Here is a 21,847-nt window from a genome sequence, read left to right on the forward strand (position 1 = left end):
CACCTAACCTGCACATCTTTGGATTGTGAGGAAACCAGAGCACAAGAAGGAAACCCACACAGACACGGGAAGAGTATGCAAACTCCACACAGACAGTTGCGTGAGGCTGGAATTGAAGCCGGTTTCCTGGCACTGTGAGGCAGCAGTGCTAACCACTGAGCTACCATGTGTCCCATCACAAAGTTTTGACTGCTGCCTGAGTTATGAAACATTGGTGCTGACTGAGAATGTTATCCAAGCGAGGGTAACAACAGATTTGAACTATGCTTCAGCATGGGAGGCTCTCATGGACCCAGTTTATTTTATGCAAAGGTCATCCATTGCCTGACAGTTATCTCTGCTCTGCTTTGAAGGTGTCCCAGCACTCAATCCATCAATGGTAATAGGGAAACCTCCTCTTACTCTGATTAAGACAACTCCTGAGATCAACCCGCAAAGTTCTAACATGAGCTAACATGATAAATGCAGGAGGAACACTGCTGATGGAGTCCTGAACCAGGGCTCACAGTCTAATGATACAAGACAGGACTGAGATGAGGAGAGATCTCTTCCCCCGGAGTACTAAGTCTGTGGAAATCTCGGCTGCAGAAAATATTTGAAGCAAAAACATTGAATGCCTTTGAGAAGGACGTAGATATATAGTTCTAAAGGGATCAAACAATATTGGGGGAGCAAGTGAGAGCTGAGTTGAATGTGCAATCATGATGACATTGAAAGGAGGAGCAAGTTCAAAGGACCAAATGACCAAACCCTGAGTCTACGTTCAATGTTTCGTAACATTATCCTAATAGCCTTTGATACTCCTATAATTCATCAAGCCTGTGAACCACAAACAGAGTCTTTCTTTTAGTTGAGGCAAGTGAACAAAAAATGCTGATGCCACATAGAACGACAAATAATGCATTGACTTCTCTGAACAATGCCTCGATATAACTAGTTTTAGTAATAAAATGTACAACATTCTCCCTCACAAAAGCAGAAACCTTCCCTGATGCAAATCGATGCAACTTCAATGCTCATGGTCACTTACCAGGGACACTAACCATTGCAAGGGTTGTGTAGTATATTTTTGCAATTGATTGCCTGAGAAGATGCATTTTCTCTGGGAATAAACTCCTCCTTCCCTGCTCAAAGCAATCTCTATGACGGAAGGGCTGAAATGCTATTTTCCCAGAGTGTTTATACTCAGCAATATCTCTACAGGAATAGCATACTTCTGACATTTATTTTGCAAGTTAGCTTGGTATGACGAAAAGAACAGATTCCAACAGCTGAGGCAAACCCATGCGAATATAATATAATTCTCTCTGGCATTAATTTGTAAAACTTCAAAAATCTGAACATGATTTTTTGATTAAAACAATTAGACTGGCATTAATTCAGTTGGATGTACAATCTGATTCGGGGAAGGGTGTGGAATAGGTGAGATCACTTGGCTTGGCAGCTGGTTTGTGATGCAGAGCGATAGTAATTCAATTTGTACACCAGCTGAGGTTGCCATGAAGGAGAGTCCTTCTCGACATCTCTGTCCAATAGTTTGTCCTCACCCCATCTTGTAACATAATTTCTTCTCAAACAGCATTACATGAACAACTTTAAACTTCTATCAACAACCTAATCTGCTTGTCTTCACAAGTCCTCTGAACACCCCGAACATGGTCATCGTTTAATGCACTGATATAGCTATAGCATCCTTTAACCCCAAATAACATTGTCAGCTTCAGTGTAAACCCTAATATTATAAAATACTATGACAGAAATCTAAGGACATAAACTCTTAATTTCACACATTGTGTGATATTTGTCTAGTCTCATTTGAGCATTGCTTGCAATATCAACTCCAATACATTAGTGAGCAAATCAAATGTAATGGTTAAGTTCAATTTTGTCTTCTGTGTGCTCTCATGATCAAGACAATCATAAACTGTCAACCTTCTATTGTGTCAGCCAGGAGGTTCTCATCATATATATTTGGATATGATTAAAATGAATTCTTTTCCAACTCAATTTAGCTATCACCGAAACAGATACAATGAGTGGAACACTTTCAGAAGAGAACAAAAATAATGTCACTGAGCATCAGTGGTGGAGCAAGTAGATGTGTGTTGATATCGTGCCAGCCAAGAGGACTGGGGTAGGGAGAGTGGGGGCTTGTGTCAGGTCTTGGGGGCGAAGGAGATTTTGATCTCAAAGGGGTGAGGCAAGGGGAGACGGGTCAAAATCTGAGGTGGGATGCATTGGTTCCAACTACAAAGTTTGCTGTCAGGCCTGGCGATGGGGATGGGGATGGGGATGGGGATGGGGGCAGGCGAAGGGATGTAGACTGCTGTGATGGGTGTGACAGGTGTGGGGAAAGTGTGTGTTAGTGTGACATGAATGGTTGAGTCCAGAATCTTTGTATTTTGGAACCTGGGCAAGTGGAGCGTGGATTCACTGTATGTGTGGATGTAAAGAGGTCAGAAGTTTGTGCATTTATGAGGGAGTGCAAGGTACATTTGCTTTTCAGTTGAATGATTACTTTGGCATTAAAATAGGATTTTAGTAGCGAGACATTTTGAAACTACTTTCTTAATGCCAGTTGTACCCATCGAATTCTTAACCAGATAGCTTTGGAGACTTCAGACATTTCAGCAATTCCTTCAGAGTCTCTTACATTGGGATTTCCATAGGATAACCGTGAATATAACCCATCTGCCCTTCAGACGTGGTCCAGAATGGGTCCCTATGTCATCACTTGAAAGAGTTCATCAGTAATCCCGCAGCTCTGTTTTGCAAACAGTTTTTAAAAAAGTATGAATGTGTCAAATTCCACTCAGATTGTCAAAATGAGAAATTTGCTTGACTGTTACTCAGAACAAATGAATTCACTTCGAGCTTTATCAGTAATGGCAAAACAACTGTTTTAATAACATAGCTAAGATTAACAAGAGGAGAACAAAGAAATAAGACATCATCTATTGTTCAACAACTTACCTCTCCTCTTCAAATTCCCAAACCACACACACACACACACACACACACGCACACACACACACACACTCACAAACACAACACTTGATTACATCAGGTAAACGACATTAGAGTATAAAGAAAATTGTGGGATGTTGGCGTCGTTGGCTGGCCAACATTTATTTCCCATCCCTGGTTGCCCCATGAGAAGGTGGTGCTGAGCTGCCTTCTTGAACTGCAGCAGTCCATCTGGTGTAGATTGACACTCAATGCTCATAGGGAAGGAATTACAGCGTTTTGACCCAACGACAGTGAAGGAATGGCGACATACTTCCAAGTCAGAATCGTGAGAGGCTCTGAGGGGAACTTGAAAGTTTTGGTGTTCCCAAGCACATTTAATGCACATGCATTGGACAGAAAATAATGAGGATAAGATAAACAAAGTTCAGGCAATCAACAGTCCCTGTGATTTTAGCTGTGACTGTGGGCCAAGTGCTGGGAAGCAGAAAGAGTGGAGATAGGTTGACACAGACTCGATGCACTGAAATGCTGTATGACTCTACGAATGCCATTTGCCATTATCTCAATCAGAAAGACCCAGTTCTTACCTTGTTTTCGAATTATTTCTAATTTTGCTGCTAACATTTATTTCATTTTCCTAAGTGAGGAGGGAGAGATGGATGCTTTGTGTCTGCACACTTTGGACGCTTTCCCTCTGTTACCACTCTGTCACTTTACTTTTGAGCACTTTGCAGCTGGGCACATTTGAGGGCTGTTGTCAGACAGATATTCTTTAACTCAAAGACTTTTAGTGCTACGCAGGTTTGATTTCTCCCACTCACTCATTAAAAAAAATAGCATTATATTGCACAGCTCAACATTATGCAGTACCTGTTTTGAAACTGCAAAACTCTCGAGGTTTTCTAGTTGCAACAGTCTAAATGAAGGGTATGGAACTAACAACGTTTTGTCTTTTGCCCGATTGTAAAGCTCTGCTCGTTTTTCTTATCTTCTGATGGCACAAGAGCACAAGAATTAGGACCAGGAGTGGACCAATCTGCCCGTCGGGCCTGCTTCATCATTCAACAGGATCGTGTCTGATCTGACATCCCTAGCATCCACTCTCCTACCCTTTCCCTCGAACCATTGACTCCCTTAAATGGAGAGATCCCAGAAAGAGGCAGATGGTGGAATTTAAACTAGCAAAACCTCGGAGTAAGAGTCTAATGATGACCATGAATCTATGTTGATTGATGGAAAACCCATCTGGTTTCACTAATGTCCTTTAGGGAAGGAAATTACCATCCTTACCGAGTCTGGCCTAAATGTAACTCCACACAGCAATGTGGTTGACTCTTAACTTCCATCTGGGCAATTAGGGTTGGCTTGGCTAGCGACGCCCTCACCCCATGAGTGAATCATAAAAACACGCTATTGATAGTTTATAAATAAACATAAATAACGTTATGTCCGTTTTAACAGTGTCCTCTAGTATGCTCTGCAAGTTTCAGGCCACAGAAGCCAGAGGATTAGGAATCAGTAATCAATTACAATTATGCTCTTCACTTGCATTCTGGCCAGTCCACATTATCCACTCGCCCCTAAATCCGCACCAGGAGCCTGTCATCGTCCTCTTGCTGTTTATCTTGTAATATGAGGAGAAATATCAAACGTCTGGGTTGAATGGTACCCAACATCCCATCACACCCTGGAGACAGAACGTCGAGGGCCAATATCATTGTGTTGCTAACCTGTTAACTCTTGAAAGCAACGTGAGATGTGTAGATTAGGGAGATGTGCACATTAGTTCATAATGTGGTTAATGCCAAGGGTCACACTTCCAAAGGAGCAATGTGGTCACCAAACACAAACACGAGATTAAATAACTATTTTGGCCTGATTATTTTATGATAAATTATGCTGAAGTCGACTTTTACATGTGTTTCAACAACATCTGGTTACTCTGTGGAGCACTGAGTCCAGTTCTGGTTATGAAGCTGGAGAGGGTTCAGAAGAGATTTACCAGGCTATTATGGGAATGGAGGGTTGAGTTACAAGGGGAGGCTGGATAGGATGGGGCTTTTTACATTGAAAGTTGAGGGGGTGACCTTAGAAAGGTTTCTCAAACCATGAAAGGTATAGATTAGGTGAATATTGGCTGTCTTATCCTTGGAGTGGGGGATTTCAAGACCACAGGGCATATTTTTAAGGCGAGAGGAGGGAGATTTTAAAAAGCCATGGGCAATGTTTTTACATGCAGAGTATAGTCACCGTGTGGAGAGGTGGCAATGCCCGGGTTCAAGCCCCATCTGCTCCAGGTTCACATGTCATAACATCTCTGAACAGGCTGGTGCGAAAAATTGATTAAAAAAGAGAGAATGGAGTTATGGTGGAGACAAGACTGATCTGTTGCCCTGTGAGAAACCATGGAATGGAGCAAGTTAAAAAGTAAAGCTTGGGTTGGGATGGAGAGAGTGGCAGGTGAAATGCAGATCATTGCATGATTGTAGTTGCCTAAATAGGACCAGAATTAGGCCATTCAGCCCACCGAGTCTGCTGACGTGCTGTGTCAACTCCACTCTCCTGTCTTTTCACTGGATCCCTCCACGAATCAAGAACGCATCTGTGATTAGATTCCCTCCAGTGTGGAAACAGGCCCTTTAGCCCAGTTAGTCCACACCAACCCTCCAAAGAATAACCGACCCAGACCCATTCCCTTACCTTGTGTTTATTCCTGATGAATGTCCCTAACATGATGGACACTTTAGCATGGCCAATTCGTCTAACCTGCACACCTTTGGCCTGTGGGAGGAAACCAGAGCACCCAGAGTAAGCTCACACAGACATTCGCACGAAGCAGGAATCGAACCGGGGTCCCTGGTGCTGTGAAGCAGCTTTGCTAACCACTGAGCCATAGTGCCACCCTTTCTTCCTTTCTCTCATTAACTCATTCGTCTGTCTTTCATTTGTTATTTCCTTTTGCTTCCCTGTCTGCCTGACTTCCTTTCTCTTTCTCTCATCATTTTATCTGATTGGTGCCCCATGAATAATTTGTCATTCAGTTTGCGATCTAAAGTTGCCCTTGTCGAGCACAGGTCCATTTGCTGTCTGCCGAATTACAGTATGTTCTGTTCTCGCTGTGATGATAATGCTCCTTTAACAAGGTTATGCTGTCCTTCGTTTTTTTTTGCCCCAAGAAAGGTCGTAAAACGAGCAAATCGAAAAGTCTGGGTTTAATTCCTGACAATGCTTTCAAGTTGAAAAAAATTGTACAATGGAAAGGGAGTGGCCAGTTCTCCCAGCTCAGCTTTTCTCTGGTTTGGTTTCAGCAGGCTGGCTGTTCACTGAAAGCAGGCAGTCAATTTTGAGACTGCGATCTGTCTGCTGTAAGGTCCTTTTTTTTTAAGCAAGGGGTGTTTCTGGAGATTGTTGCAGGAATTTGGAACAGCATCATTAAGTTGAGATAATCTATTGGGTTTTCGGATAGATTAGGTTATTCTGTATTCTGTTCTCTTTTGTATGTGTTTCGTTTGGAAACCTTGCAAATAGCTTGTTTTGTTTAAAACTAATTGGTTGGGCCAGCTGCATCTCTCCTGGAATATGCACAGTAAAACAACTAGCAAAGTTAGGGTCCGGGCTATCTTCTTGAAATGTTTTGAGTGGGTCGAACCGAGTCCAATACACCTCAATTACTGTCTCACAGGCTGTGCTCGAGCAGACTTCAGCTCTTCAAATTGTCTCTGTTGGGAGCACTGTTAAGCTGTGTTGCCACATGAGTTGGTTTGCGAAGGCAGCTGTTCGTTGGTACAAGCAGCAGCAACGAGAACCTCTGCAACTCGCTTATAATGTGGAAAAAAGGCAAGCCCCCGCGGATAGAAGATTTTTGAGGTGAAGTTGATGATAGGCAGACTACAGATACACTGGTGACTGAGGGCGTGCAGAGAAATGATTCGGGTGTTTATTACTGTGCAAATTCTTTGGAATATCCCTTATATTTGGAAATGGTTCAAAATTGGGTTAATCGATTCAATTTTCACTGTGAATTGACCAGCAATGGTGAACCTCAAAATGCTTCATTCCTCTTAAGCCCCATCAGATACCACAAACATATTAATCTTATCTTCGCCACTAGATGACAGATTTTCTATGGAAACCATCCCATTGACGTGTTTGGCGAACCAAGTGATCTCCCATCGTGCCCCATCCACTGGAATGTTTCCAAATGGGATACTGGGGTTTGGACTGATTCTGGGACAACAGACTCCATTGGAGCGTACAGTATCAGGAGCAACATCACAGCTTCAGCAAGAGCTTGGAGCCATGACACTGTAAGTACTTGCTCAGTTCTGATCAACTCAATGTAAACTCTTACCAGTGAATGCGTCTCATATCAGGGAGATGCCTATTCCCCGTTCATTCCTCTGCTAGTTATCGACCTGAGACTGAATTCTTAGCAATGCCAGTTGTTAATTGTCTTGGATGCTCCCTTGCACATCTGATTGTTTACCTCAAACAGATAGAAATGTAGAAAATATGGGCAAAGTAGGCCATTCAGCCCTGCAAGCCTGCTCTGCCATTCAATAGAATCATGTTTGATCATCTAATCAGTCCCCTTTCCCCACTTATCCTTCCATATCCCTTTGATCCCTTCAACCCGAAGAACTATATCTCACTCCAACTTGAAATCATTCAATGTCTTTTTCTCAACTGCTCTTGTGATAAAGAAGTCCACGGGCTTCTGACTCTCTTTCTCATCATCTCAGTGTTGCACCACATCCTTTAGATTGTGAACCCCTGGTTCTGGACTCTCCCGTGCTTGGGAAAATTCTTGCTGTGTTTATCCTGTCTAGACCTTTTAGGTCTCTATGAGATCCCCCTCATTCTTCTAAATTCTTATTGAGCATATTCCTAAATCATTCATTCTCTCTTCAACGTGTCTCAGTGTTCTCTCATTAGCTTTCTGCGTATTTGAGGCATTCTGTTTTCCACAGTGGGTGACAAGAGCTCAGACTGCAACTTTGCCAATTCAGATCAGAAACTTAAGGATTCATTTCCATTTCTCCTCTCTTCTAGTTAATACTGCCTGTATTTTATACCATTGACAACTCAGGAAGGGGCCATTTAGTCCAATACGTTAATGTCCCTGCTCCATATAGACTTCTGAATGTATTCATCTTCAGACCATCAGTATATCCTCATATTCTTTCATCCCACAATTTTTATTAAGTCCTCCCTCCTCACTGGTCCGCTAGTCAATCCAATGCAGATTCTATTTGGCATAGCGACATCCATATGTTTAGCACTACCAAATTCACGAAAGTTTCCTGCTCAAATCTTGAATGCATTTGTTGATGAGCGCGTTACAATTTTCCAGTTAGTATACCTCAGAGGTGATCAATTCTTCTCTTATTACACTTGATTAAAAACTTATATCATTAGATGCACCTTCAGTTTTCCTTTTTCAAACATTTATGATTGGTAAAGCTCTAAATGTGTCCTGCAGCGGGTGGGGAAGGTGTTCGCTTCGTGGTAGCTTTGCTTGACTGTCAATTCGGAGACTCAAGTGAGGTTCTATGGACCTTGAAGTCGAATCCTGCCTCATGGCAGATGCTAGAATTTGAATTCAATAGAAATCTAGAATTGAGAGTCTAATGATTCCTCGTGTTGAGAAAAAAAAATCCAAATGGATCACTGACGTCGTTAAGGGAAGGATAATCTCCTGCCAAAGAATGAAAAATAATGTACAACACAGAAACAGGCTCTTTTGCCCATCAAACCTGCATCGACACGTGATGCGTTCTAAACTAAAAACCTTTAGCCTCTTCATGGCCAATCTCCAATGTATTCCCTGTGTATTCATACACATTCTCCCCGTGTCTGCATGGTTTTCCTCCGGGTGCTCCGGTTTCCTCCCACAATCCAAAGATGTGCAGGTCAGGTGAATTGGCCATGCTAAATTGCCCGTAGTGTTAGGTAAGGGGTAAATGTAGGGGTATGGGTGGGTTGCGCTTCGGCGGAGCGGTGTGGACTTGTTGGGCCGAAGGGCCTGTTTCCACACTGTAAGTAATCTACTCTAATCTAACCTAAAGGGTGCCTCTTAAACGTTGCGATTGCCTCTGCTTCTACCACCTCCTCTGGGAGCACATTACAGTCATTTCCCATCCTACATTTAAGAAGAAAGCTTGCCTCTCATACCTGCTTTAATCTTTCACTGTTTTATGCTCCCCATTAATTAACCTATTCTACTTTGGGGAAAAAAAATTCTGAATATTCATTCTATCCATGGCTCTTCAGAATCGTATAATTTCTCTCAGGTCCCCCCTCAGCCCCCGATATTGAAGTGAAAACAAATAAACTTTATGCAGTCTTTCCTTCAAGCGAAAAAGCTCCAAACCAGCCAACATCCTGGTAAACATTTTCTGAACTTTTTCCAAAGCCCCCAGTCCTTCTGGAGTATGGCGACCAGATTTAATGCAATATTATAAATGTGACCGAAGTTATATACAGCTGCAATAACCTTATTTAGTCTGTGCCTACATGTGGCTGCAGATGCAAAGTGATGGAGGTTCCCTCCTAATAGTCCCTTGGGTATTTAACGGATAACCAATAAATCATAGAATCATCGAATTCCTACAGTGTGGAAACAGGCCCTTCAGCCCAACATTTCCACATTGAACCTCCAAAGAGTATCCCACCCAATCCCATCCCTCCACATTTGCCCCGATTAATGCACCTAACCTTTACATCCCAAACACTATGGACAATTGAGCAGGCTAATCCACCATAACCTGCATAATGATTCTGTGGATTGGTGCTGTGGTTCGAACAGTCACATTTGAAGGATGGATGACACAGTGTTGCCTATTATTCTTCTATACCTCTGAACCAGGAGGTTAATGTTCAAGTCCCTACCATCTGCTCCTGCACTGTGTAACGATATCCACAAACAGGTTCATCGAAAAATATCAGGAGGGAACTTTCCTCTGTATTGAACCCAGAGCTAAAGCTGTTCTGTGAGTGTTTGATAGAAGGGAGGCAGTGCAGAGGGAGCTTAACTCTGTATGTAACCCCGTGCTGTCCCTGTCCTGGGAGTGTTTGATGGGGGAGACAATGTAGAGGAGGCTTTACTCTGTATCTAACCCTGTGCTGTCCCTGTCCCTGGGAGTGTTTGATGGGGGACAGTGTAGAGGGAGCTTTACTCTGTATCTAACCCTGTGCTGTCCCTGTCCCTGGGAGTGTTTGATGGGGGACAGTGTAGAGGGAGCTTTACTCTGTTTCTAACCCCATGCTGCCCCTGTCCTGGGAGTGTTTGATGTGGGACAGTGTTAGAGGGAGCTTTACTCTGTAGGTAACCCTGTGCTGTCCCTATCCTGGGAGCGTTTGATGGGGGACAATGTAGAGGAAACTTCATTCTGTATCTAACGACGTGCTGTATCTGTCCTGGGAGTATCTGATAGAGACAAAGGGAATTTACCCTGTGTTGAAGGAGCTTTATTCTGTTTCTTACCCGTGTTGTACCTGTTCTGGGACTGTTTGATGGCGACAGTATCCAGGGAGTTTTACTTGCAGTTTAACAGAGTAGGGAGCTCTTTCCTTTCAGTTTAAAAAAGCAGAGCAGGACTTAGTCTGTGTCCATGCTGCCCGTGTCCTGTGAGTATTTAATGAAGACAGTGTAGCGGGAGCTTCACTCTGTGTCGTGCTGTCTCTATTTTGGGAATGTTTGATAGAGGACAGAGTAGAGGAGGCTTTGCTCTTTATCTAAGTCCCCGTTCTGACAAAGGAGACAGCGACGCTGTTCGGAGGCTTAAAATATCTGGTCTGGTTAAATAGAGAGAAGCTGCTTGCGCTCTTTCAAGCATTGTACTAGGGGACTAAACATTAGCAGAGCGATATGATGTTCAGAGGTGACATCAGCTTTATATGCAGAGGAGAGTGGAAATGTGAATACCCTATTCCCATTGTGTGTGTGTGCGCGCGTGCGTGCGTGCGTGAGTGCGTGTGTGTGTTGGGTTTCAACTAGAGGTCTGGATTGCTTGGAGATCGAGCCAACCTGTTCAAAAACTTTCCAATACACGTCTGGAACAGCTGAGAGATGAACCCTGCCGTTCTGGCTCAGAGGTAGGATCAGTTCCACTGCCCTATGAGAGCCCTTAAAGGTTCTTCTGCTCTTTTAAAACAGCAAGTAAAGCTGTCCCCATCAAACACACCCAGGACAGTACAGCATCGTGTCAGACACGTTCTAAGGATCTCTCTATTCTTTTAAACTGAACTCAAAGTTCTCTACACGCTGTTCCCATCAATCATCCCCAGTATCAGGAAAAACATCGGTTACCGACAGTGAAAACCTCTGTCTACTTTGTCCTCATCAAACGTTCACAGGGACATGAACAGTACAAGTTTAGATGATGATACTCTTTTCATCTGAAAGTAAATCTCCCACGACATTGTCCCCATCAAATACTCCCAGACAGGGACAACACTGGTTGAATAAAGAATGCACTTCCTTCTATCCTATTAAACGGAGAGTAAAACATCCTCTTCTTTAAGCTGAAAGAAATTTTCTATGACACTGTCCTCATCAGGCACTTTCCAGGACAGGCACAACACTGCGCAACATATAATGAATAAACGCCCCTCTGGATAATTTGTAGTCAGTCCTGGTACTGGAGGTGAATCCAAATTTCCCGACTTAGAGATAGGAACGTTTCCACTGCACCACAAGAGGATTTACACCATTGCTTGTGCACAGAGATAACGCTGGCTGTAATGGAATTGAATGGGAAATCGGGACCAAAGTTTGTGCTGTCAAATAATATCCTTATGTTTCTGCTTTATGTTTACTTTCACAGACTCTTGGCCTTCGCTGCAAACCTGACATTCTGATGGGACAGAGAAGCAAGATTCATTAACTGAGTCAATATTTGACGTCTGAAAGGACATGTCCTGTGTTTTCTCCCATTCAGAAGTCAGTAAGAAACATTTGATCAGCATGAATTCAAACGATGTTTCTTTAAAGTCTTGCCGTGCCTTTATATAATTTGGAACTCATTTGAATGGAGAGTTTTTTCTACCAGAGATATTTCTAATCAAACTGCTCAGTGACATTATTACTTTCCAGTAGAGATGTGGGGATGTATATCCATCTCTCTTCATCTTAAATTATCAATTGTTTCTTCCCTCTTCCACTGTTCTCCGTCGTGGCCTTATTATGTTTGAAATGTTTGACCCCTTATTTTTAAACTAATACCCCAGTTCTAGATTCTCTAAAAGGAGAAAATATTATGAGGATGTTGCTTCTTTAACAAGTTGAGTTTGCCCTTGGACTTGTTTTCAGAGGGGTCATAAACGCATAGATTCTGATGTTTCTGGTGTCCGAGTTTTAGGGCCATATTGATTGCAGCTAACAGATACTGTCTCAAATAAAAGGCTTTCAAGTTAGCAAAAAAAAACACCACTTGTGCAATGAAAGGGGAGTGACCAGTTATCCCAACTCAGCTTTTCTCTGGTATGGTTTGACTTGGTTTGGTTTTAGCAAACAGTCAGTTTTTCTTAAGCTGCTGGTCAACAAAACCGTTCCATGCTTGTCCTTTCTCTCCTTGACATCTCTCCTCTAAGAATCTGTGTTTGATTTTACCACTTTTTGCCAAGGGGGTGTTTATGGAGATGCTGAAAGTAGGTGGAACAGTATCATTAAGCTGTGATAGTCTTTTGGGTTTTCGGATATGTTAAGTTATTCTGTATTCTGTACTCTTTTGTTTGTGTTTCATTCGAGGCTCTGTAAATAAATTCCATTTTGTTAAAAACCGAGAGGTTTTGACCAGCTGCATCACTTCTGCAATATCAAATGTACACCTGCTCAAAACGACGAGAAAAGTTAGGGTCTGGGCTACCTTCTTGAAACGTTTTGACTTTATCTAGCCTGGCCAATAATGATGTTCTTTCTGCATCTATCTGGTCTGGACAGTTTAAGACATTCTAGGTTTCAATTAAGTCACCTGTGATTGTTCTAAACTCCAGGTTATAGGTTTTGTCGGTCTCACCTTTCCACTGAGGTAATTCAAACATTTAAGATACTGTCCTTGGAATACATCTGTGAAATACTTCCAACACATTAACATATTTCTGTAAGTACAGTGACCAGTACTATGCATTGTACTCCAGATGTGGCCTTACTCATTCCATCTATAAATGAAGAATAACCTCAATACTCTGGTACTCAATCTCTCTCACAATAAAATAAGACATTGTTTTGGATTTCATAATTACTTACTGCACCTGCTGACAAACATTCTGCAGTTGCTTCACTCGGACACGAAGATCACTCTGCATCTCGAAACTCAATAACTTCCTTTAATTTTTATAATGTGCGTCTTCTTTACTCTTTCTGCCTGAATTTGAGTGAAAATTGTCATTGTTGGAATAAGGCACCATGCAATTTAATTATTTAATTGCATTGATCCAAATTTCCTAGGCTGTGGAATATTTCCAATTTTTTTTGTCATGAGCATATTCCAGCACAAACAGAAAGTAAGGCATGTTGCAACCTGTTAGTTACAATTAAAAACACCTTACTTCAACAGTATTGCAATTTCTGACTCCCTGGGGACTTAGCATGGGTACATATTAAATGCACCATTAATGTATCACCTCACAGGTTAATTTTGAGAGATTGTCTCCAACAGGGAAGGACAAATCATTAGAAGTATAAAATGCGTGAATTAATCTACACAAGTAAGAGAATATTCTACATGATCCTTGCTATCATTGGTGTCCCTGGTAAGTGACAGTCCGAGGTCAATTTGTGGCCATCTTGCTATTCTATTTCCTTTGTGTTTGATATGAGGATTTTTTTTGTCAGTAGTTTCAAGATAATTTTCCCTTCTTCCTCTGACAGTGAACTTAGTTGCAATTGTGATCCTAGCACAATGGAAGTGTCGTCTATCTACCTGCACCATCCGCTACATGATGGCCATGTCCACAGCAGACCTAATGTTTATTATCATTGATGTTGTCCTGTATCGGATCAGTTATTATTATTTCCCAGGATCATTTCTGGATATCACACCTGTGTGTAGCCTCCTCTATGCCTTTACTCATTCAGCAATGGACTGTTCCGTTTGGTTCACAATCACTTTCTCCTTTGATCGATATGTCGCAATTTGCTGCCAGACACTGAAAGCAAAATATTGCAATGAGAGAACGGCAGCTGCAGTTTTAACAACAACTTCCATTCTGCTGTCTTTGAAAAATGTTCCATTCTATTTCACAAAGGAACCTGGGGAGATAATTGATAATGTGCCGTGGCTGTGTTATAAAAAGCCGAGCTATTACACTGTTCCTGCTTGGGTGGGGTTTGACTGGTTTGACAAAATTTTAACACCATTACTACCGTTTACTTTAATTCTCTTATTCAATGCCCTGACAGTCCGACATATTCTCGTGGCTAACCAAATCCGTAAGAGGCTGAAGGGTCAGACCGAGAGAGAAAAGCATAGTGACACAGAGATGGAGAGCAGAAGGAAGTCTGTGATATTACTCTTCACCATATCAGGGAGCTTCATTCTTCTGTGGTTCACATATGTTATAGATTTCTTATATTACAGCATTACAGGAATAAATCCCCGATATTACAATGACTCTTTGTACACCTTCGGACAAGTTGGATTCATGCTCCGGAACTTATGCTGCTGCATAAACACATTTATTTATGGGGTAACTCAGGCCAAGTTCAGGGAGAACTTAAAGAGTGTTATGCAATTGCCTGTTCAGTTTGCTATTCAGCGAATCAATAAACCAAGCAAAAATATGCAACAGTAACCTATTGTGTTAAACTAGGATTCTGAGCTCACAAACAGATCCATTCTGTAAATAGATCAATAAAATTAGATGCCATTGAATTGACGCGGTGCCCCTGCAGATCTCAATATACCCAGAAGTCCAGAGTCAGTACCATTTCATTGCATGTTATGCTATTTTATTGACAGCTCCATTTCCCCCTTAATGTGGAGATTATATGTCTACTGAATTATACCGGAGCTATTCTGCAGTAAATCACTTACCCGCAAATCAGAGAGACTGCAGACGTTCGAGAGCACTGCTCGGGAAGCCATTGTAAACATCTGGGCTTTGACATGAATCACATTCATGGAAAACTGAGAGGCAAAGCTGTTGCCTGCTCCTAAATGGTCAATGCTGAATTGAAAGCAGAATGCAAAGTTAGGGACATCAAAGCAAATCTGTAACTTTGTCGGTTCTTAATCAGTGGGTCTTGGGATTGTCCAGACTTTGCTGTAAAATATAAAATAATATTATTGTAAAAGTAGGTACTTATCCTTGGGTAAAACTGTGAAACATGAAGATTAAGAAGAAATCTGAACCAAATGATATCATAATCCAACGCAGAGAGATGTTTACAAAAGAGAAATAAATTCAAGCCGTGGCAGCATAGCTCAGCCAATTGTAAAAATGTGTGACTGGTAACATGTGAAATTTCATACATCCTGCCAGTGTCCTTGATGATCACATGTGCAAGAAGTGCCTCTCGGAAGTGAAGACATGAGCTCCCAGGTTCCCAGCTGAAGCAGCAGCTGTACTCGTGCACATCCACAAGATTGAATGTTAAGTGGATAGTTTGTTCAGAAAATTTGTGACCACATCACAGTCTATCTGTCGGAAAGGGAATTGTTGACAGCCAGGGAGTTCATTCAGCTAGTGCAGGGGTGTTTGAGCGTCCTGATCACAAATCTGTGTTGTGAAATCTGGTCAGAGCACTGTTAACTGGAGGGAGTTCAGTCAGAGCCATGATGTGGGACCTCAAATGGGCTAGGATGTACCGATGGAAAGGTGGAAGTATTTTGCAAATCAGCAACCAGTTTCTCTATCTTTATGTTGCATTCAATATCATGAAGGAAACAGCAAACTCCTTAAACCCTATTATCAGCTAAGCCTTTATATGCGCAACAATGTGGAAGAGAACAGTTTACCAAATGGTAACCCTACATACATACATGGAAATTCATTTGTGTTAATAATAAATAATGGTACGTTCATGCTGTTTAATTCTAGTTTTGTTCGTACACCTGACAAGTATATCCAGAATTAACACCTTACCATCAACTACGTTAAATATTTGCTGGCATAAGTCAGGGGTGTTAAGGAATACTCCCAAAATGCCCTAGATGGGTGCAGCTCTAACATAACTCAAGAAGCTTGACACCATCCAGGGCAAAGCAGCCCACTTGATTGACATTACATCCACAACTATTCACTCCCTCCACCATCAGTACTCAGTAGCAGCAGTGTGTACTGTCTGCAAGACGCAATGCAGAAGTTCACCAAAGATCCACAGACAGCACCTGCCAAACGTACGGCCACTTTCATCTAGAATGACAATGCGAACACCACCACCTTCAGGTTCCCCTCCAAGCCACTCAGTATCCCGACTTGGGCGTTTATCACCGTTGCTTCACTGTCACTGGGCAAAAATCCTGGAATTCCCTCCCTAATGGCATTGTGGATCAATCTACAGCAAGTGGACAGCAACTGTTCAATAAGGCAGCTTACCACCACCTTCTCAAGGGCAACCATTGGGCAGGCAATAAATGCTGGCCAGCCAGCGATGCCTATATCCCACAAACGAATTTTAAAAAGAGCAATGAAGCATCAGGTGCCATCACTATCACACCGAGTTAATCATAATCTCCACAGAGATTTCCATACCAAAAAGGGGTTGAGTTGGGGCAAAGTGTGCACAGGATGAGGGAATTGGTGGTGTGATAACCGAAGGAGTCCAAATATCCATTTCCTGATGCACGATGCGTTTTCAATGATGTTTCACTGTGGCCCTCAACTGCTTCCAACCAGAATTAAAGAATGGATTAAGAAACAAGTAGTCCTGTCGATAAAGTGACCAAAAGCTGTTTGGACCTTAACGTTAGAGCATTTTAGTTGATGCAGCAACGATGGTGTAAACATGTTTGTCAGAAGAATAATATACAAATTTTTGTTTCAAAATTCATTGCATTTGGGTGACCCTGGCATTTATGACCTATCACTACTTGCTCAGAATGTAGCTGAGTCAGCAATATTAAGGCATGTTTGAAATCACGTGTCTTCCAGGCCATACAAAGATTTCTTTTACCTGAAGAGTATAGCTAAAGCATTTGTATTTTTACAGTGAAGAACAATGGACACACGAGGTGTTATCAGAACAGCTTTTTTAAATTGTTGGTCAATGCAAATTACACCATCTGACTAAGTGAGATTAAAATAAATTACTCAAGAACATTTGTCTGGGCTTCTAGAATGTTAATCCATTAGTATTTAGCCCAACCCAGGATATATTATGGCACGGAATTGCACCCCTCTGTTAATTAAACCAAATAACCAGAAAAACTCACCTCGCCTCATAGTCTGTTAAAATATGATTAACAGCAAAATCCCAGATACCACTATTTTAAGAAAATAACATCAATATTTTTAAGTCTAAAGGTGGGCATTAAACAACAACGATTCGCAACTCTCAGCCCCATTTTCTCGTAACTGCTTATTATCTGCCTCCAACTCTATAACAAGATGCTGTTCCAATAAGACACTTATAAAAATTATATCAACTTAATTTCAAAACTACACCATCATTGTCTTATTCTGTGCCTTTGCTCATCTGGCTGCGGATCTCCCTGCGTCATCTTCTTTCCTTTTACTGCTAGTATGAAAAGGTATCTTTGGTAGAGAGTGTTTCCTAATTTCTTGGAGATCAAGATATCAGATGGGCAATAAGCTCTTTTTCTCTCTCTCTCTATGGCAGTTACTGAATGACCAGTTTTCAAAATATACGCATTCTTATACCCCCAACATTGGATTGCCTCTTGGTTCAGTGTTGGCAAAGCAAGAAATTCAAACTCGATTGGTCTTTAATATCCTGAGGCATAATTTAAACTGATTGGTTAAATTCAAATTGTTGTCAAAAAAGCAACCGAAACTCGACTATCTACTTCACAGTCAAATGTTACATTTTCTCAATTTTCCAATACTCTCTGAGATGACCATCTAGTCAGAAACACGAGTGCTTGCATACTCTTAGTTCAGAACAGCGTTCTGTCTTTAAATGTAGAGTACACACTTCCAACGTCATAACAGAAACAATTTAAAATTCTGTTATAAATAGTCTGTGGTTGCAACGTTTCGGATTACAGAAAATGCACCTTCAATTAGGTGAGACTGAGGTGTGGCCCATGGAGGCTTATAAAATCATTAAGGGCCTGGACATGATGCATAACCAAAGCTTTTTCCGCAGTGTAGGGCGTCCAAAACTAGAGGGCTGATGTTCAAGTTGAGAGAGTGGTGAAATGAGCCACCAGAGGAAGTGATAAAGATGGGTACGGTTACAACACTGAAAAGGCATTTGGATGGGTACATGGATTGGAAGAGTTTAGACACATATGGGCCAAATACTGGCAAACCAGACTGGATCACTTAGCACATCTGATCAGCATCGACGACTTGGATAAGTGGTCTGCTTCTGTCTTGTTCAACGCTATGACTGTTTGGCTCTATGACCTTGTTTCTGAAGCTTGTATACAGAAAATTGGAAAGAGAGGAAAGAAACATTTCCAGACATGTGACAAATTTGCAAGAGGAATGGAACTGCTGACGAACAATTGCTTCCATGACTGAAGTTAAGATTGGAGGGGAACTGATGAGCATGGGGCAATAAAATCGTCAGCCACAGTGTCACCGATGAACACATTTAGGTACATCACTTGTGGCGCCACCTAGCGGCAGAGGTAACGCTTTACATATGTCGCAGCTGCACTCAGCGACAGGGAAAGGGATATACAGTATATCAGTTACTGAGTCACCCAGCAGGTGGGTTGAGGATATATATTTGTATATAATATATATCAGTCTTAGCGTCTGCCAGCGGAAGGGCTGGGTATGTATCTGTCCTGCAGCAAATGCCAATCCGAGGCTCTGAACCTGTCAACAGGAAACTCTGCACTCCTGTGATTTTTCCACTCAGTCTACTTTCTTTAAAATTCGTGCAGACAATATTCACAAAAACGAATAGAGCAAAAATTCTGAATCGAATCCCTCACCTCACACTCGGCACACCCCCTCCAACCCACCCTGAGTGGCTGTCTTGTTGCATTTGATTTCAGTGTTGGACATATGCAGATACTGGATTAGTGGTGCTGGAAGAGCACAGCAGTTCAGGCAGCATCCAACGAGCAGCGAAATCGACGTTTCGGGCAAAAGCCCTTCATCAGGAAGGGCTTATGCAGATAGCAAAAGGACATATGCAGATAGCTCTGTCAGCGACAGCAGGGAGGTGCCAGACCACTCAGATGCTCTAAAGCCCCTAGCCCTGGCTTGAGTTGGTCAGAATGTCGGCCAGCGAGTTCTACCATTTCACAATCCCCATGCAGAAAGCAGGCATGGGTCACAGTCAGTGCACTGCTTCGCTGTCCAGAGATTGCTTCCCGTTTTCTCTGCAGCTTCTTGACACAGGGTGAAACCCGATTGTTCTGCTCCAAAACTGACCTCAACGCTTCATTTCATTGTTTCTTTTTTCCACCAATCTATCATTCATGCTGTCTCAGCATTGATTCTGAGTTGATCGAGCAATTATCCCAATCGCAGTCCACTAGGTCTTTGTACTGGATTAGTGGTGCTGGAAGAGCACAGCAGTTCAGGCAGCATCCAAGGAGCTTGGAAATCGACGTTTCGGGCAAAAGCCCTTCATCAGGAAACGCCCGAAACGTCGATTTCGAAGCTCCTTGGATGCTGCCTGAGCTGCTGTGCTCTTCCAGCACCACTAATCCAGAATCTGGTTTCCAGCATCTGCAGTCATTGTTTTTACCTAGGTCTTTGTACCCCAGTCTGCTCGACTATTCAACTAGCTAATGGCTGATCTGACCATCCTCAACCACACTTTCCTTGTCTCATTAACGGGGATGGGGAGTTGGAGTTTGCAATCCTGATTTTATTCTCTTGTAAAGGAAGGACAGCCCTTTCCGATGCTGCACTGTCATCTGCGCTCAGAAAGGTCTAAATAAAGTTTAGGGGGGCTCATGCTTTGGGAACCCATGGTTGCCCACCGTGCAAACCCAGCACTTTTTGTTGTGGTTATGCAAGTTTTGCAAGGTTGTCTGGTGTCTGGAGGGAACCTCATAAGATCATAAGGTCTATAAGCAAAAGGAGACCATTCAGCCTGTTCCACTGTATCATACCATCATTGTTGATTTCATCTTGGTCTCAACTCCACTTACCTGCCCGTTCTGCATACTCCCATTAACTAAATCTTAGCTAAAAATATATGTCCTCACCAAAGGTACACAGTGCCCTGGCACTCCTCGCACTCCACAAGTTCACAACGTGTGTGTGTGTATGTTTGTGTGTGTGTGCACGCGTGTGTGTGTGTGTGTGTGTGTGTGTGTGTGTGTGTGTGAGAGAGAGAGAGAGAGAGAGAGAGAGTGTGAAAGAGCGACTTATTGACATATATAACATGCTGTCCATGTTCCCCGCAGTTTCTGTTCCCGTCTGGGAGCAGTGGGGCCTTTGCCCTGCTGCCTTGCCTCACTGATCACCCTCCCTCCTTTGACCTGTCCCCTCCGATCCTGTTTATCAATCGCTGGGGAGCTGAGCTGCTCCATGGAGGGATGTGCACATCCTTTTGTCTCCCGTCTCCGATGTGGCTGTCCTGGAGCGTCTGGGTCTTGGTGATGGATGATAGAGCCAGGAGGGGGAGAGCTGGGGCTGGGTGTGTGTGTGTGTGTGTGTGTGTGTGTGTGTGTGTGTGTGTGTGTGTGTGTGTGTGTGTGTGTGTGTGTGTGTGTGTGTGTGTGTGTGTGTCCATGTGCATGCAGATGTGTCTGTGTCAAGCATGCATGCATGAGAGAGACTTAGAGAAGATCTGTGTAAAGTAGAGAGAGGGGGAATTGAGGAGTATGTAAGAGAGAGAAAGGATGTGTGTGTGTGATTTTGTATATGTGACAGTATGTGAAGGCCTGTGAGTGTGTGAAAAAGTGGAAGTGTGTGAGAGAGTGAGTGAGAGTTTTAGGCAGAGTATGTATAAGAAACAGAGGGGGAGGTCAGAGAGAACATGTAAAAAAAATCAAAAATGTGAATGTAAGACTGAGAGTGAGAGTGAGTGTGTAAAAATGGGAACGTTAGTGTGTGTGTGTATGAGAGAGATATTGAGTACTAAAGAAATAGAGAGAACATGTGTTAGATTGAGAGGTAGTTAGTCATTGTTAGAAAATGTGAGTGACAGTGTATGAAAAAGAGAAAGTGTGTGTCTGTGAGAGACAGTGTTAGAGAGGCTCTGTGTCAGGAAGATAAAATGTGCTTGGTGAGTGAGAGTGTGTGTGCGAATATGCGTGTTTGGGAGAGTTATAGAGAATGTGTGTGAGAGAGAACCTGTGAGTATGTGTGAATAAATGCGTGAGTAAAAGAGAGATGGTGTCAGAGAAACTTAAGAGTATATGTAAGAGAGAGTGGCGGAGTTAGAAAGAGTGCGCATGAGATTAAAATTGTGAACAAGTGTGAGTGAGAGTGTGTAAAAACGAGAAACTGTGTGTGTATGCGGGAGGGAGATGTATGTATGTATGTAAGGGGATGTATGTAAGAGAGAGAAAGTATGTGGACGTGAGCAAGAGGGTGAATGTGTGTGAGTGGACCAGTTAAAGAAAGTGTGTGTAACAGAAAGCAAAAATGTGGGTGTGCGTGAATGTGTGTGTGAGAAAGGGAGTTTTTATCGATGTGTGGGTGTGTGAGAGTGTGTGTTTAAAAAAAGAGGAAGTGTGTGTATAAGAGAGAAATTACTTTAAGTGTGTGTGCATGAGAGGAATGGAGGTAAGTGTGTGTAAGAGACAATGAGCGTGTGTCTGTGTATGTG

The sequence above is a fragment of the Chiloscyllium punctatum genome, chromosome 28 (genome assembly GCF_047496795.1).
Source record: "Chiloscyllium punctatum isolate Juve2018m chromosome 28, sChiPun1.3, whole genome shotgun sequence".
Taxonomy (NCBI): domain Eukaryota; kingdom Metazoa; phylum Chordata; class Chondrichthyes; order Orectolobiformes; family Hemiscylliidae; genus Chiloscyllium; species Chiloscyllium punctatum.